The sequence below is a fragment of the Globicephala melas genome, chromosome 3, assembly GCF_963455315.2.
Source record: "Globicephala melas chromosome 3, mGloMel1.2, whole genome shotgun sequence".
In the NCBI taxonomy this organism is placed as follows: domain Eukaryota; kingdom Metazoa; phylum Chordata; class Mammalia; order Artiodactyla; family Delphinidae; genus Globicephala; species Globicephala melas.
Genome location: NC_083316.1, coordinates 77,714,451 through 77,733,315, shown reverse-complemented (window position 1 = coordinate 77,733,315; position 18,865 = coordinate 77,714,451). Strand labels below are relative to the sequence as shown.

The 18,865-nt window shown below is 41.2% G+C and overlaps 1 protein-coding gene across 9 annotated transcripts in view; it reads right to left on the bottom strand.

Annotated features, from left to right (window-relative positions):
• Positions 1-18,865, bottom strand: part of CAST (calpastatin) — a 133,006-nt gene that overhangs the window by 76,118 nt on the left and 38,023 nt on the right. For 3 of the 9 annotated variants that reach the window (XM_030848282.3, XM_030848273.3, XM_060296042.2), the window contains exon 1: positions 6,557-6,708. The exons of the other annotated variants lie outside the window; for them this stretch is intronic. The gene's annotated coding sequence lies outside the window, so the exon portion shown is untranslated. Of the gene's footprint in view, positions 1-6,556; positions 6,709-18,865 lie in introns of those variants that run through there. 9 annotated transcript variants of the gene reach the window in all.

The following is an 18,865-nucleotide window of genomic DNA, read 5'->3' as shown; positions in this document are numbered from 1 at the left end:
ATGACTGCTTTAGGTTGTTTTAAACAAGATGGCTTTATAGGGGGTGGGTGAAATGACCACTCTTTTCTACGGTCTATTGTTATCCACTGGCACTTTCCTTCTGATGACAAACAGCCTCTTCCTGCTTTCATTTGGTCAAAAGGAAGGTACTAGAATGCATTAGATAATAGGATAGATTCACAAAGTTACTTTTCAAAAGTACTTTCCAGCTGTTTTTTTTGCTTGTCTTTTTGTGTTTTTTTTTGCGGTACGCGGGCCTTTCACTGCTGTGGCCTCTCCCGCTGCGGAGCACAGGCTCCGGACGCGCAGGCTCAGCGGCCATGGCTCACGGGCCCAGCCGCTCCGCGGCATGCGGGATCTTCCCGGACCGGGGCACGAACCCATGTCCCCTGCATCGGCAGGCGGACTCCCAACCACTGCTCCACCAGGGAAGCCCTCCAGCTGGTTTTGAAAGAAAGATTTTTAGTGCTGATACTGCCAGCCCAGGTTACTAAAGAGCCTATATGTTCCCTAAAAAGACAGTCCTGCAACACCCCAAGAATATCTGTCTTCTCCAGTCTCATGACCCTAAACCCTGAGGACACCTGATACTTGCGATTATGCCTGTAGTGCACACTTTTCTTACAACAGAAAAATATAGAACGCTGTAGACATCACCAAGCCCAACAGTGCTGTCATTTTATAGGCAGATATTCTGGACCACTAGAGAAACTCTTAATGCTATACACATCCACACATCTAGTATATAGCTCAGTTGCAAGGATTTAAGAAAAAAAAAAAGTGCGATTTTCAAAATATTTATTGAGTTTTCAGAAAAATAATATTTGCCTATCTCTGTAAATCAGGAGTCTAAAACTCAAATGAAAATATACGTTGGGGGATGTGAATGAGTGTATCAGGCCAGTATGAAGAGGGAGTAGGAGGCCTCATGACAAAATAGAACATGTGTTCCTCATCTAAAGGCTTTCAAACATTTTAAATACATTGTGCAGGCTTAATAAAATTAATCTGAATTCTGATTCAAGAGCCCCCTTCTGTTCCAGACACAAAGCAATACTGTATAAAATTTAACATTAAAACATTAATTAAATAAAGAGATAAATCAAGAGATGGTGAATATGAAAGAGAAGTGGAGAACTCTGGAAGATGAAAATTCTGGCAACAAGTTTCAATTCCCTGCTGTAGACCAAGGCCTCTGAACCTGATACATCTTTGTAAATAAAATATTATGAAAAGATGCGTGTCTAAAAGCATGAGGATATTTATATTCCAGGACTCTGATGATGACAAGCCATGGTAATGGCATTAGATGAGGATCTTATTTGCCCTGTTGGATATAAACACAATTTCCTATTTTCATGATAAGGAGGAAACAGAAAAGGCTTATACAACTGAAAAACATACAAATAATTTTATTCTTTGCTCCTTTGTCTGGCCACCCTTAGTACAGCTAATAAAGAAACAATATGCAGGAGACTAAGCCCCTGGTTTCTCTGTAGGAACAGTGTTCTCCCGCAACACCTCTATTCTGGGCATCTCTGGAGGCGCCAAGGTCTCACCTAGGTCTTTATACTGAGGTCACTTGTACAGGGGACCTTAATCCATTATAGAGTCCAAAGAGTATGCCTGCACACTAAACGGGCTCAATCTCTTATAGCAACTTTGAGTGAAATGGGAGTGGTCCAGGCCCTTTCTTGGGCTCCAAAAGAGGGCCATAAACATCAATCACGCCCGTTCATGGGGGCCCCTCAGTATGATTCAAAAGTCTCAGCCCCTGTGAACAGCTACAGCTCTCACCAAGATTTCACTGCATTGCTAAGGTCGGAAGACGACTGCCCACAGATAGGCTCTGGCTAGCTCAACTCACTTCTTAGAGCAGTGCTCATCAAATTTTAACAGGTGTAAGGATTTACCTCGAGAGCTTATTAAGGCATAGATTCCTCAGTGATCCTGATTGGGTAAGTCTGAGATGGGGCTTGGGAAATCTCCATTTTTAAATAAGTATCCCAGGTGAATTTGACGCAGATGCTCTCCAGACTACATATCATGAAACACTGAATTAGAGCATTCCAAGGGGGTGCAGTACATCCCCAGGACAAGGATCGGGAGAGCCCCAGGGCCATGGATTAGTCTGGAATTATCCTACTGGCCTGCATTTTCTATTTGAGAACCAAGAAACTTCTCTTTTCTAAAGAGACCCCCAACTGTTAAAGCACAGCTCTGTGCAATTAAGGAAGCCTTGCTTTGATTACAGTCAGCTTCCTCATTCCTCAGTAGTCCCTTGGCAGGACTCACTGGGAAACACCTTCTATTCCAGGACTCTGATGATGACAAGCCACAGCGTCATCACCACTCACCCATATCTTAGCCATTAGGATCAGTATGTACCATGGGGCCTGGAAAACTGAGGATAATTATAAGCGTGTTGGCAATATGTAAAAAACAAAAAACTGTTTACCAAAGTTAACTTGGTTAATCAGTAAAAGCAGACCCAAATCCTCTTTCCAACGTATAAGAAATCCTCCCAAATAAAACTAAAACAACTAGTGTTAGTTGTTTTTTTTTTTTAAGTGTTGCAAAGGGATCTGTGGGAAAAGAAATAAACACTACCAACAAAACGGGCCAAGCAGTACCTTTGTAACTAATGTATGCCAATTATTCCTAGGGAAGGAGTCAGTAAAAAAGATAATAGGTGAGTAGATAGGCATCTGAGGTTCTCCTTGTCTCGCTAAGGATATGTACCCACGGCGAGGCAGATGCCAAATGCGAAATAAGAAACTAAATTGAGACAATGTGTCCTTAGAGCTAAGTGTCTGGAATCCAGGGGCAGGTTATTCTGTTGACGCGCTTGTCTGTCTTCCCCTGCACCTTAGGTTGGGTGGTGAAGAAAGAAACAGGAAGATGAGCAGCGGAAACTTGTCACCCTCAAAGCTGGCTTGGAAGACGGACAACACAGACTCAGTCAGCTGTGGGGTCTCCAGTTCAACTGTGTAGAGTGCAGGACAAATGGAAACCTCAGGTATAGTTGACAGCGGATGGAAATCCAGTCTGTCTACAAGGGACAGTTGTCAAGAACATCTCATAAGAGAGCCCTAGAATGAATCAGAACTCTCTGTCCTACATAACAGCACACAGAAAAGTATACAGGGGGAGACCATGGTACTGGTAGTTAAGGGCAAGTCTGGAAAGCTGGGATTAAGAAAATACTGAAGGAGGAGAGCCAACGCTTGGGAAGTTGGATGTGTTCAGACCTCTGAAGAGTCCTGCATCCAACTGACTGGTTGCAGGTCTGCTTTAAGGGACTCATATTCCTAATGTTTATAATGTTAACATTCCTAATGTTTATTCCCAGAAAAACAGGGCCAAGCTTAACCTCAGCCCCCTTCCCTCAACCTTCCACTGTGCTTTCATAGCACCTTGATAGCAATGATTTTTAGCACCTTTTACACTGTGTCTTTATATTTGTTATATGGACCATACTTCACTTCTGTATTCCTAGCACCATGTCTGGCCATTGTAGAAGTTAATAAGAAAAGAGTTCATTACTGATAATTTGATTATCTACTCCTTAATCTTTAGCTAAAGGACAAACAGATGTTAAGTTCTAAAAACTCTACTTATAAATTCTAGAGAACAAAAATGAATATTATTTTACTTTTTCTGCCTACCTAGGAAAAATTTCTAAACTAGTGCAGTGGTATCTTAAGGCTCTGTTCATATTAAGATAAAACCAATATTCTTTTTCAATTCAATAAATATTTATTGAGAAATTACTATGTGGAAGGCACCGTGGTAGATGCGATGGGGGTCCAAAGATGTGGATTCTGTCTTCAAAGGGCTCCCAGTATAGTGAAAAGCTGGTATTCTAAGAACAAAGGTAATCAGAGGTAACCAAAGGTAGCCAAATGAGACTATGTAACCAAACGAGACTTTAGTGTGTGTTAACTTCACCCACTAAAACTCATTTTTTGGAAAGTATTTTATGGAGAGCTGTTCAACATGTCCTGAGAAACAATACAGTGCAATGGTTAAGAGATCAGGCTCTTAATCTGAAAAATGGGCATAATAAGGGTATCTACTTCATCACTGCATCATCATCACATCATGTAAAGTGTTCAACATATGCCTAGAACCCAGTAATCATCAGTAAATGTAGCTATAACTATTAATACTCAGATCTAATACAGATTGTACTGATCTGTTCTTTTTTCTGAAACCTATTAAAGTCACTTGCTAATAATTTATTATTATTGCCTAATGTGGACAGAAGGGCACAAGGGTAAGAGTGACACTTCACTAGCAATAGGATTACACATAGACTCCACCCAAATCTCCAACGTCCAAATATACAGAAGTCAACGGAAGTCAATATACGGAAGTCATGTTGCTCAGAAGTCAACATGTCTTAAGGGATACTGTAAAGTGCCTTAAAAATTGGAAATAATGGGACTGAGTAATTATTTATATGGCTTACCATAAAAATAGTGTACCAATTGTTCTTAAGGGGAAGTAGCACCCAACTAAAGGGTATTTTAAGACGTGTGAGAGACAGTGTTTTTGTCATGCTCTGGCATTCAGTGGGAACAAGACAGCCCTGCCCAACTAAGAATCATCAACCCAAATGCCATTAGAACTCTGTTGAGAAACACTGGGTAGCTGACATTTTTAAGTTAAAAGCTATTCACAGAGAAAAAAATAAAACACAATTGTTTTTGAAGACCCATTGTACTTTCCCAGTATGCAGATTATTAATTCAATGTATCAAAAATTATAGGATAAAATATGTTCCTCTTTATGAGGCCAGACACATTGATGCTAAAACACATATTCCAGATTCCTATAGTCTTCAAAATGAGGGCACTCTGAGGTATAATGAAAGAAAAGATACAAAGACATCTATGTATACAGGAGAACATAGGCTGTGGGCTTTATATTTAAACAGGACTAAACAATTAGATGGTTCATATTTTGGGAAAAGTAAATAGTCCTACCTAAGAATTGGTGATGCATTAAAGATATAATTGTTATTATAAACAATGAATAGGAACACAAATATTTGACTGATTTTAAAAAGTTAGTTCAAATTAATTCCTCATGTTTTCTTAATTTTGTTTGTTTCATTCTTTCAAACTGCTATTTCACATGATACCTTTTAAATTTTCATTGTGAGAGAAGAATTATACTCAGCCAATTCATGGAACCATCAAGAAACTGAACCTACCACTAATACTGTACTATAATCAACTCCTCTCTGCAGTGGGAATCCTCTCTCAAAGCATGTGAACTGAACCATAACCAACATTTACACTTGAATGCACTGCTTCATAAACACTGTCATGCAGTCTGTGAAGCTCACTTTTTTGTAATAGTCACCAAGGGTCCTTGCTGCATCCACCAGGATTCCCACTCCATCCTCATTGCTATTGGCCACCTAGCCCTTCTCCATCAGTCAGCAGATACGGCCTTTGCTAGTTCGGCATGATTTTGCTAAACGTCACTACTTTGTTTTAATCTTATACTGTCTCCTAGAAGCCAGGCAGCATTCCCAGCGACAAATATCCTTTAGATACTGAAAAATCAGTGTGCAAAAGTTAAATTCAGTGCCCACAAACAAAATGTCAGGAAGAGGCACTCTTTAAATTACTCATTAGAAAATAAACTTTACCCTTTTGAACTAGATGCCACTCCTTATTGAGCTTCGCTGCAATGCAGAGGTTTTCTCTCTAGAAACATCTCATATATCAGGAACTTTCCAGAGCTGCTGATTAAGCACTTCCCTTCCTCTGATGTAGATATAGGTGGGTTCCTAGAGGGCTCGTCAGAGGCCCTAAGGTCCAGCCCTTTAAGGAAGCTTCTTAAACTCTGACTCGTTTTCTCAGCTGTAAAATGGGTATAAAGAACTTGCCTCTTACCCGTTTATAACTGAGGAATGCTAGGACCCTAACAATACATAAAAGATCGTCAAATCTCCATGAAAACATTTCCATTCTTGAAATACAGGTACAAAGTACCCCTCAGTGATGTCATCCGACCACAGTCTCAGGCTGTGTTCAAGGAAATAGAACCAAAACATGTCACATTTGCCACACCACACCCAGCATGTATCAGGTAAACGGAGAGGTTATACACAGTGAGGCGGCATTCTCTAAAACGGAGGTCATCACAGTGGAGGGGGCAGGGCTCGGGGAGAAGATTGGGTCTAACCCTAGAGATAAAAGTGCCAAACCAAATCGACAGAGCTCCTGCTTTCCTTCTTTCAGCATTTTCTCCGGATCACACAAACTCCTGGTTTTGTAACCCTACCGTGTACGATCACCAGACACATTCCCAGCCCAGAAGCCAGCAACAGTGGCGCCGACAGGGAGGAGGGGTTGACTAGTAACACAAGTGAACTTAGAATCCGTTTGGAAGGAAATGGATTCTCAAGGGTAAGAGACGGGTAAGAGCGCACGTCCAAGTCTGGGAGCCGTGGCAGGGTCCGAGCCTGGGACGCGCAGGGCCGGCGCGAAGGCAGCGCGGGCTGCCCGCCTGGGAAGCAGACGAAATCAGTACTCACTCCGCGTCCGGCTTCCGGGCCCAGAGACTTCAGCGGGGTTTGGGGGATGTTTGCATTCCCGGTTGGGCTCGGCCCTCTCAGTTTCCGTTTGGAGCCTCAGCCCAGCCCGCAGAGAGGGAGGCGGCGGGGCGGCCCCAGGACGCGACGCTGGCCGCTCCCCGCCCCCTTCGCCCGCCCCCAGCGCGGTTCCAGGAGGGAGGTGCCCGCCGCCGCCGACTCATCGCGGGGCTGGCATCCCGGAGGCTGGCAGACTAAACAGCGCGGCCTGTGATGCAGGCCACCGGCCGATGGCAGAGGTCTACCACTCCTAGGATGTCGCCAAAGGCCCAAAGTGGGCTCTTTGCAAACACACGCCCCCAAATATTACTTTTGAAGCTATAAAGTAAGTTAACAATTCACACTGTATAACGGATTTTTTTTTAAAGAGCAGTTGAACAGAACTAGAATTCTACTGAATTACTGGACGTGGTACATTATGACTAAACATTTCAAAATAACTAAGAAGGGATTTTAAGCCACAGAATAAGAATTCATGAATTCATATTGCTATAAATAAATAAATGAATGAATAAGTATATAGGGGAGAAGGAAATGCTCTCCCTTATAGAAGAATGCCAACTAATATATGTAAGTGATGGGGTTAGAGAGAAGAGTTCCAAAATTTAAAGGAAATATGGGAAGCCAACTTTTCCCAAAGCCATAAAGCAATCACAGTGAAGACTCTGGACAGTGAGCTTGGGGTATGAGTGGAGGAGGCTGCGGTGGCGGAAGGCTGAGGACCCGAGGCCTCAGGCCGATAGCTAGTGGCAACTGAGCAGCCAGTCCTTCAGCCTCCAAGCCAGAGGTGACAGCATTCCGAAGGCGGAGAGCTCAGCGGCACAGCGCACAGCGGCGCACCCGCCTGCTCCCGGCAGTCAAAGCACGTGGGGTCGCCCTGACTTCTCCTGCTAGGTGTTCCTCACAACCACCTTGTCTATTATCAGTGTTCCTTTACTTCTGTTAAATAAAGGTGGCGAAGTAAGTGCCCTTCCAACTCTAATATTTTATTATAATTCCCTGAGAAGACCCTGTCCTCATAATTCTTTTTTTTAAACATCTTTATTGGAGTATAATTGCTTGACAACGTTGTGTTAGTTTCTACTGTATAACAAAGTGAATCAGCTATACACATACATATATCCCCATATCTCCTCCCTCTTGCGTCTCCCTCCCACCCTCCGTATCCCATCCCTCTAGGTGAACACAAAGCACCAAGCTGATCTCCCTGTGCTATGCGGCTGCTTCCCACTAGCTATCTATTTTACATTTGGTAGTGTATATACGTCCATGCCACTCTCTCATTTCGTCCCAGCTTACCCTTCCCCCTCCCCGTGTCCTCAAGTCCATTCTCTACGTCTGTGTCTTTATTCCTGTCCTGCCCCTAGGTTCTTCAGAACCATTTTTTTTTTAGATTCCATATATATGTGTTAGCATACGATATTTGTTTTTCTCTTTCTGACTTACTTCACTCTGTATGACAGACTCTAGGTCCATCCAGCTCACGACAAATAACTCAATTTCGTTTCTTTCTATGGCTGAGTAATATTCCATTGCATATGTGTGCCACATCTTCTTTATCCATTCATCTGTTGATGGACACTTAGGTTGCTTCCATATCCTGGCTATTGTAAACAGTGCTGCAGTGAACATTGTGGTACATGACTCTGAATTATGATTTTCTCAGGGTATATGCCCAGTAGTGGGATTGCTGGGTCATATAGTAGTTATATTTTTAGTTTTTTAAGGAACCTCCATACTGTTCTCCATAGTGGCTGTGTCAATTTACATTCCCACCGACAGAGCAAGAGGGTTCCCTTTTCTCCACACACCCTCTCCAGCATTTATTGTTTGTAGATTTTCATAATTCTTCTTGATGAAAATTCAGCTTAAAATTCCTTTTTTGTTTACTGTCAGTATTTTCTCTGCTTTTTTGTTTCTCAAATAAACCTCAGCTTGTCTAGGTTTTCCTGAGACAAAAGACAACTAGGATGACTTATTTGGGCCACTCCCCGAGAGGGATGAGTCCTGGGTCCCAGAGCCCCACTGTTAGGCAGCATAACTCCCTCAATGAGGGTGAGTATGTCTGAGCTCCTCAAGAGTACAGGTTAGTAATTACATGGTTATGAAGTAAATTTTCCAAAGGTTCTTGTCCTGCAGGACAGGTAGAAAGGGGCTCCCTTCCCTGGAGATGAAGAGGGATGTATCACTGCCAGGTGTGCCGTGTCTATCCCAGTCCCTGAGGCTCATCCTTTCCCCCACTGGGGCCTCCACATCACCCGCATCTGAAAAACTGGAGGGTACTTATTAAATAGAGAAAATCCTGGACCTGCCCCCTCCTGGTGAATCAGATTCTTTTGGCTTGGAAGCTGAGGATCTGCATTTTAACCAGATTTTCTAATCGATGTTTAAGTAATCTAAGGTACAGGTGGTCTAAATTACCCATTCAGCACAATTCAGCATCCTTGCTGCTCAAAGTGTGGTCGCCAGACCAGCAGCAGCAGCAACTGGGAGCTTGTTAGAAAAGCAGAAAGAATCTCAGCCTCGCCCCAGACTTTCTGAGTCAGAATCTTCATTTTAGTAAACACCTCACCGATTCAGTATGTACATTAAAATATGAGAATTACTGCTCTGATCTTGTTTCCCAAACCTTGGTTATTTGTGTACTACCTACTTAATATTTTTTAATCTGCCACAGCTACATGTACTTAATATTTTAAAAAAATAGATTTACCTTTTTAACCATTAATCTAGCCTTGTCTTAAGCAAAACCATCCATGGGATCACGGTTTGAAGTGCTAGTTTACTTTCCTAGCACATTAAAATACATGCAGAACTTTTGAAATAGAAACGCTTGCCTGCTTAGCGAACAGAGTCATCAAACACACCACATGTGGTCCAGCGGTTCTGTGGGTGAGGCTGACACTGAACGATGGAATACCTCCCACAATATGCAGAGTTTATTCAGCCCCTCAGTCATATTATGGATGAGAAAAGTAAAGGCCTGGGAGGAGGGCTGTGCCGCCAAAGTTAACACAGCTAGTTATGGCAGAACCAGGGCCAAAACCACAGAAGGACTTCTCTGGTGGGTGCTTACTCCTGTGCAGATTTTCTCCTCTCTAACTGGGAGAAAAGCTGTTTGTACCCTCTTCTGTTTAAAAGGCCTAATGCTGCTAAACAACCTATAATCAGTGATTTTCCTCCAGTTCAATTAGGTAATTCTCCTGTTTTCCTTTCTGTAGTGGATAGCTGGCAATACACTTGAAAAATCCTCACTACTCACGGATCATTTCCCACCTAATCAATAAGCACCTTCCCAGAGGAGAACCAGAGCGTTCCCAACCCCAGATTCCGCGCAGCAGAGCTGAGGCATGGGAATTGCACTGGCCAATCAGCCGTGCCTCACAAGAGTGAGATTGAAAATAAGCCTGTGTGGAGGCGCCACCCACCGGTAGATCTGTGTTATAAGGCCTTTCAGCATTTGAGACTGGCAGTGCCAGAGTTTCTGGCCTCCAGTCCAAAATGTGATAGGTGCTGAGCTGCAGTGGCAGCAAGGAGAAGCTCCCAAGGTGTGTCCGGGCATTGTTCCTGGCTGTGAAACTACATTCCTTCTGCTGGAGACTTCTGGATTTCTCTAGGAGCTACCCGCCATCCCTTAAGAAATTCCTTTTTAGCTTGAACTAGTCAGAGTAAATTCCAATTGGAACTGACAGCTTTAACCAGTACTTCTTCTTAATAGCTGTGCTCTCCTGCAGAGACAGTCCTGATGCAAGTTCAACCTCGCTTTCCTTACCTGAATAAGTTGATGGTTACGATAGAAGTTGCCTGAGAACTTTTCCAGTAACACAGTTGCCTGACTGAGGATCGCAACTATTTTCTAATTTAATAAGAGTCTAATTTCTTTTCTTTCTTTCTTTTTTGTTTTTACATCTTTATTGGAGTATAACTGCTTTACAATGGGGTGTTTCTGCTTTATAACAAAGTGAATCAGTTATACATATACATATGTTCCCATATCTCTTCCCACTTGCGTCTCCCTCCCTCCCACCCTCCCTATCCCACCCCTCTAGGTGATCACAAAGCACCGAGCTGATCTCCCTGTGCTATGCGGCTGCTTCCCACTAGCTATCTATTTTACGTTTGGTAGTGTATATATGTCCATGCCACTCTCTCGCTTTGTCACAGCTTACCCTTCCCCCTCCCCATATCCTCAAGCCTATTCTCTAGTAGGTCTGTGTCCTTATTCCTGTCTTACCCCTAGGTTCTTCATGACATTTTTTTTCTTAAATTCCATATATATGTGTTAGCATACGGTATTTGTCATTCTCTTTCTGACTTACTTCACTCTGTATGACAGACTCTAGGTCCATCCATCTCATTACAAATAGCTCAATTTAGTTTCTTTTTATGGCTGAGTAATATTCCATTGTATATATGTGCCACTTCTTCTTTATCCATTCATCCGATGATGGACACTTAGGTTGTTTCCATTTTCTGGCTATTGTAAATAGAGCTGCAATGAACATTTTGCTACATGACTCTTTTTGAATTATGGTTTTCTCAGGGTATATGCCCAGTAGTGGGATTGCTGGGTCATATGGTAGTTCTATTTGCAGTTTTTTAAGGAACCTCCATACTGTTCTCCATAGTGGATGTACCAATTCACATTCCCACCAGCAGTGCAAGAGTGTTCCCTTTTCTCCACACCCCCTCCAGCATACATTGTTTCTAGATTTTTTGATGATGGCCATTCTCACTGGTGTGAGATGATATCTCATTGTAGTTTTGATTTGCATTTCTCTAATGATTAATGATGTTGAGCATTCTTTCATGTGTTTGTTGGCAATCTGTATATCTTCTTTGGAGAAATGTCTATTTAGGTCTTCTGCCCATTTTTGGATTGGGTTGTTTGTTTTTTTGTTATTGAGCTGCTTGTAAATTTTGGAGATTAATCCTTTGTCAGTTGCTTCATTTGCAAATATTTTCTCCCATTCTGAGGGTTGTCTTTTGGTCTTGGTTAGGGTTTCCTTTGCTGTGCAAAAGCTTTGAAGTTTCATTAGGTCCCATTTGTTTATTTTTGTTTTTATTTCCATTTCTCTAGGAGGTGGGTCAAAAAGGATCTTGCTGTGATTTATGTCATAGAGTGTTCTGCCTATGTTTTCCTCTAAGAGTTGGATAGTGTCTGGCCTTACATTTAGGTCTTTAATCCATTTTGAGCTTATTTTTGTGTATGGTGTTAGGGAGTGATCTAATCTCATACTTTTACATATACCTGTCCAGTTTTCCCCGCACCACTTATTGAAGAGGCTGTCCTTTCTCCACTGTATATTCCTGCCTCCTTTATCAAAGATAAGGTGACCATATGTGCGTGGGTATATCTCTGGGCTTTCTATCCTGTTCCATTGATCTATCTTTCTGTTTTTGTGCCAGTACCATACTGCCTTGATTACTGTAGCTTTGTAGTATAGTCTGAAGTCAGGGAGCCTGATTCCTCCAGCTCCACTTTTCTTCCTCCAGATTGCTTTGGCTATTCGGGGTCTTTTGTGTTTCCATACAAATTGTGAAATTTTTTGTTCTAGTTCTGTGAAAAATGACAGTGGTAGTTTGATAGGGATTGCATTGAATCTGTAGATTGCTTTGGGTAGTAGAGTCATTTTCACAATGTTGATTCTTCCAATCCAAGAACATGGTATATCTCGCCATCTATTAGTATCATCTTCAATTTCTTTCATCAGTATCTTATAATTTTCTGCATACAGGTCTTTTGTCTCCTTAGGTAGGTTTAGTCTTACATATTTTATACATTTTGTTGCAATAGTAAATGGGAGTGTTTTCTTGATTTCACTTTCAGATTTTTCATCATTAGTGTATAGGAATGCCAGAGATTTCTGTGCATTAATTTTGTATCCTGCTACTTTACCAAATTCATTGATTAGCTCTACTAGTTTTCTGGTAGCATCTTTAGGATTCTCTATGTATAGTATCATGTCATCTGCAAACAGTGACAGCTTTACTTCTTCTTTTCTGATTTGGATTCCTTTTATTTCCTTTTCTTCTCTGATTGCTGTGGCTAAAACTTGCAAAACTATGTTGAATAAGAGTGGTGAGAGTGGGCAACCTTGTCTTGTTCCTGATGTTAGTGGAAATTCTTTCAGTTTTTCACCATTGAGGACGATGTTGGCTGTGGGTTTGTCATATATGGCCTTTATTATGTTGAGGAAAGTTCCCTCTATGCCTACTTTCTGGAGGGTTTTTATCATAAATGGGTGCTGAATTTTGTCAAAAGCTTTCTCTGCATCTATTGAGATGATCATATGGTTTTTCTCCTTCAATTTGTTAATATGGTTTATCACATCGATTGATTTGCGTATATTGAAGAAATCTTGCATTCCTGGAATAAACCCCACTTGATCATGGTGTATGATCCTTTTAATGTGCTGTTGGATTCTGTTTGCTTTTTTTTTTTTTTTTGCGGTACGCGGGCCTCTCACTGTTGTGGCCTCTCCCGTTGCGGAGCACAGGCTCTGGATGCGCAGGCTCAGCAGCCACGGCTCACGAGCCCAGCCGCTCCACGGCATGTGGGATCTTCCCGAACCGGGGCACGAACACGTGTCCCCTGCATTGGCAGGCAGACTCTCAACCACTGCGCCACCAGGGAAGCCCTGTTTGCTAGTATTTTGTTGAGGATTTTTGCATCTATGTTCATCAGTGATATTGGCCTGTAGTTTTCTTTCTTTGTGACATCCTTGTCTGGTTTTGGTATCAGGGTGATGGTGGCCTCGTAGAATGAATTTGGGAGTGTTCCTCCCTCTGCTATATTTTGGAAGAGTTTGAGAAGGATAGGTGTTAGCTCTTCTCTAAATGTTTGATGGAATTCACCTGTGAAGACATCTGGTCCTGGGCTTTTGTTTGTTGGAAGATTTTTTTTTTTTTTTTTTTTTGTGGTACGTGGGCCTCTCACTGCTGTGGCCTCTCCCGTTGCGGAGCACAGGCTCCGGACGCGCAGGCTCAGCGGCCATGGCTCACAGGCCTAGCCGCTCCGCGGCATATGGGATTTTCCCAGACCGGGGCACAAACCCGTGTCCCCTGCATCGGCAGGCGGACTCTCAACCACTGTGCCACCAGGGAAGCCCTGTTGGAAGATTTTTAATCACTGCTTCAATTACAGTGCTTGTGATTGGTCTGTTCATATTTTCTATTTCTTCCTGATTCAGTCTTGGCAGGTTGTGCATTTCTAAGAATTTGTCCATTTCTTCCAGGTTGTCCATTTTATTGGCATAGAGTTGCTTGTAGTAATCTCTCATGATCTTTTTTATTTGTACAGTGTCAGTTGTTACTTCTCCTTTTTCATTTCTAATTCTATTGATTTGGGTCTTCTCCCTTTTTTTCTTGATGAGTCTGGCTAATGGTTTATCAATTTTGTTTATCTTCTCAAAGAACCAGCTTTTAGTTTTATTGAGCTTTGCTATCGTTTCCTTCATTTCTTTTTCATTTATTTCTGATCTGATCTTTACGATTTCTTTCCTTCTGCTAACTTTGGGGTTTTTTTGTTCTTCTTTCTCTAATTGCTTTAGGTGCAAAGTTAGGTTGTTTATTCAAGATGTTTCCTGTTTCTTAAGGTAGGATTTTATTGCTATAAACTTCCCTCTTAGAACTGCTTTTGCTGCATCCCATAGGTTTTGGGTCGTCATGTCTCCATTGTCATTTGTTTCTAGGTATTTTTTGATTTCCTCTTTGATTTCTTCAGCGATCACTTCATTATTAAGTACTGTATTGTTTAGCCTCCATGTGTTTGTATTTTTTACAGATCTTTTCCTGTAATTGATATCTAGTCTCATAGCGTTGTGGTCAGAAAAGATACTTGATACAATTTCAATTTTCTTAAATTTACCAAGGCTTGATTTGTGACCCAAGATATGATCTATCCTGGAGAATGTTCCATGAGCACTTGAGAAAAATGTGTATTCTGTTGTTTTTGGATGGAATGTCCTATAAATATCAATTAAGTCCATCTTGTTTAATGTATCATTTAAAGCTTGTGTTCCCCTATTTATTTTCATTTTGGATGATCTGTGCATTGGTGAAAGTGGGGTGTTAAAGTCCCCTACTATGAATGTGTTACTGTTGATTTCCCCTTTTATGGCTGTTAGTATTTGCCTTATGTATTGAGGTGCTCCTATGTTGGGTGCATAAATATTTACAATTGTTCTCTCTTCTTATTGGATCGATCCCTTGATCATTATGTAGTGTCCTTCTTTGTCTCTTCTAATAGTCTTTATTTTAAAGTCTATTTTGTCTGACATGAGAATTGCTACTCCAGCTTTCTTTTGGTTTCCATTTGCATGGAATATCTTTTTCCATCCCCTCACTTTCAGTCTGTATGTGTCTCTAGGTCTGAAGTGGGTCTCTTGTAGACAGCATATATATGGGTCTTGTTTTTGTATCCATTCAGCCAATCTGTGTCTTTTGGTGGGAGCATTTAGTCCATTTCCATTTAAGGTAATTATCGATATGTATGTTCCTATTCCCATTTTCTTAATTCTTTTGGGTTTGTTATTGTAGGTCTTTTCCTTCTCTTGTGTTTCTTGCCTAGAGAAGATCCTTTAGCATTTGTTGTAAAGCTGGTTTGGTGGTGCTGAACTCTCTCAGCTTTTGCCTGTCTATAAAGGGTTTAATTTCTCTATCAAATCTGAATGAGATCCTTGCTGGGTAGAGTAATCTTGCCTGTAGGTTTTTCTCCTTCATCACTTTAAATATGTCCTGCCAGTCCCTTCTGGCTTGCAGAGTTTCTGCTGAAAGATCAGTTGTTAACCTCATGGGGATTCCCTTGTGTGTTATTTGTTGTTTTTCCCTTGCTGCTTTTAATATGTTTTCTTTGTATTTAATTTTTGACAGTTTGATTAATATGTGTCTTGGCATGTTTCTCCTTGGATTTATCCTGTATGGGACTCTCTGTGCTTCCTGGAGTTGATTAACTATTTCCTTTCCCATATTAGAGAAGTTTTCAACTATAATCTCTTCAAATCTTTTCTCAGTCCCTTTCTTCTTCTCTTCTTCTTCTGGAACCCCTATAATTCAAATGTTGGTGCATGTAATGTCTTCCTAGAGGTCTCTGAGACTGTCCTCAGTTCTTTTCATTCTTTTTTCTTTATTCTGTTCTGCAGTAGTTATTTCCACTACTTTATCTTCCAGGTCATTTATCTGTTCTTCTGTCTCAGTTATTCTGCTATTGATCCCTTCTAGAGTATTTTAAATTTCATTTATTGTGTTGTTCATTGTTGCTTGTTTCCTCTTTAGTTCTCCTAGGTCCTTGTTAAATGTTTCTTGCATTTTCTCTATTCTATTTCCAAGATTTTGTATCATCTTTACTATCATTATTCTGAATTCTTTTTCAGGCAGACTGCCTATTTCCTCTTTATTTGTTAGGTCTGGTGGGTTTTTACCTTCCTCCTTCACGTGCTGTGTTTTTCTGTCTTCTCATTTTGCTTATCTTACTGTGTTTGGGGTCTCCTTTTGGCAGGCTGCAGGTTCGTAGTTCCCGTTGTTTTTGGTGTCTGTCCCCAGTGGCTAAGGTTGGTTCAGTGGGTTGTGTAGGCTTCCTGGTGGAGGGGACCAGTGCCTGTGTTCTGGTGGATGAGGCTGGATCTTGTCTTTCTGGTGGGCAGGTCCACAACTGGTGGTGTGTTTTGGGGTGTCTGTGGACTTATTATGATTTTAGGCAGCCTCTCTGCTAATGGGTGGGGTTGTGTTCCTGTCTTGCTAGTTGTTTGGCATAGGGTGTCCAGCACTGTAGCTTGCTGGTCGTTGAGTGAAGCTGGGTGTGGGTGTTGAGATGGAGATCTCTGGGAGATTTTCGCCATTTCACATTACGTGGAACTGGGAGGTCTCTTGTGGACCAGTGACCTGAAGTTGGCTCTCCCACCTCAGAGGCACAGCACTGACTCCTGGCTGTAGCACCAAGAGCCTTTCATCCACACGGCTTGTAAATGTTCTGTCCAAGATTCTGGAATCTGCATTTCTTCATCAAGTTCTTGTTCCTGCTAGTGTTGGAGGGTCTCCTGCAGAGGTAGGGGTGGCTATCTCTCACCGTGAGGACAAGGACACTGGCAACAGAAGTCCTGGGAAGTACTCCTTTGCGTGAGCCCTCCGAGAGTCCTCCATTAGCCCCACCCAAGAACCCGGGTCAAGAGTCTAATTTCTATAGCCTCATTAGTCCTCATTATTAATTTATCAAAAATTTAATTTTAATCACTAAACATCTTATAATAATTATTTTGAGTTATTCAATAGAGATATCTATGCCATTTAAGTGCTCTGGATCCTCCAAGCCCAGGACTGCATGGCAGAAGTGGTATTATTTGTGCACATAATTACTGATTTTGTAAGAAGTCTCATAAAACAGTTCTGCAATACATGGTAACTAACCATTCTATCATTAAATACTGAATCCTTAATACAGACTATGATTTTCTTAATAATTGTGAAATTGTCACTTTAACTTTCGAGTTGAATGTGTCCAGAATCAAGAAAACCAGGCCTAATTCTCACTGCCAATTGTATTTACTATTTTGTCATGTCATGTGTTGGGAGAATATTATTTGCCTGTGTGTGTTATGATAATTAATTGTGTAATAAAATGCTTCAAGGGATCACAAATGCTATTACCCCCAGCTTTTCTGAATGATGCATGGGAATGATCATTTTTAGGTGATGATGATACCAAGCCCTTTCAATCTGGCATCAAAAGACAAAATAAGAAAAACAAGAAAGCATATGTATTTTTTTCTTCTAATACTCTATAAGAGTTAAAGATATAGAAAGGAAGGAATGAAGAATTAAATCCTGGAAAAACTAATATTCAGGAAACTGGTGAAGGAAATTGAGTCAGGAAACCACAGTGAAAACGAATAATCAAGAGAAGAATGGAGATAGGAGAAGGCAGTGTCAGAAGCCAAGGAGAGATAGGAGAAGGCAGTGTCAGAAGCCAAGGAAAGAATTACAAGTTTGCCAGTAAACTAAAACAATAACTATGTGGCTAAATGTGTCCACCTCCCAGTTACACTCCCTCCCACAGCTTCCTGAGACCTAGCAGGGTTTGGGGAGGATGGCCAAATTCTTTGTAAGCATTCCATCTTGAAATGATTGGATGATACTCCTGTGTGGAAAAATGATGGGAAAGGGACTGCTTCTTACCACGAAATTCAAGGGAAAAACAAAAACAAAAACTAAGCACGATTTTCCACAAGGTACCGACCCTCTAGGAGTTTAGGTAATGATAATTCTAGAAACCATTTACAAATGATTCACTAAACCTCATGAGGTTGGGGTTTTGCTAATGAGACTTCTCATTTTAAATTATTAAGCATAAGTTAAATACAGGTCCTAATACTGTAAAAGATAGGAAGTATCCAGAAAATCTTTTTTAGTTGGAGACCTCCAAACAATAGAAGATGAGGACTACCGAGGGCAACCGCAGCAGAGATACATTTGCCCAGCCTCTTCTCATTTCTCAGTTGAGTTTTACTTTGGGTACATTTTAGGGGCTAGGAGAGCAGCTGAGACTCCAGAAGGCACTAAAATACGAACTCTTCACCAAGCAAGTAACATCCATGAGAAAGTCCACAGCCCTCCATAGGAGAGCTACCAGTTTTAAAGGAAAAATGCTTATTTACAATAGTTGTATAGGCAATGCTGAAATAGGTTAAGGTTTTTGATAATCTTGGACACACTGGAAGATCACAAGCTGAAATGGGAGGAACAAAACTATTTTATATATTGAAAACTACTAGCTAAAATGGTAGTTACGTCTTATCTTGCAAGATGAAATTTCAGTGATTTTTATAAGTTGCGAAGCTTTGTAGTGTCATATTACCAAAGAAGGCTCAATCAGAGTTTATAAGGTCCAGGACCTTGTGTGAACTGGAAACCTGGCTTTGAACCCTACCTCCATCTTACTGGCTTTGTGATCTTGTCGAGGTTACTTAACCTCTCTGAGCCCAGGTTTTCTCAGGTATAAAGGAATAATAATTATAAGGTTGTGACGGGATTACCTAAGATAATTATATAGCACGCTTAGCAAAGAGCCTGGTGTGGTTAATACTCATGAAGAAAATCTGGTGTGTGCAAAAGTCAAATATTATTTATAGATATTTGTGGTAATAATGCATATTTTTGGACACATTATTATATGCCAGTAAGAATAATAACATAAATAGCTTTGCGAAGTTTTAAATCATTCAAATCATTAGTAAGAAATTACATGCCTCCTGCCTC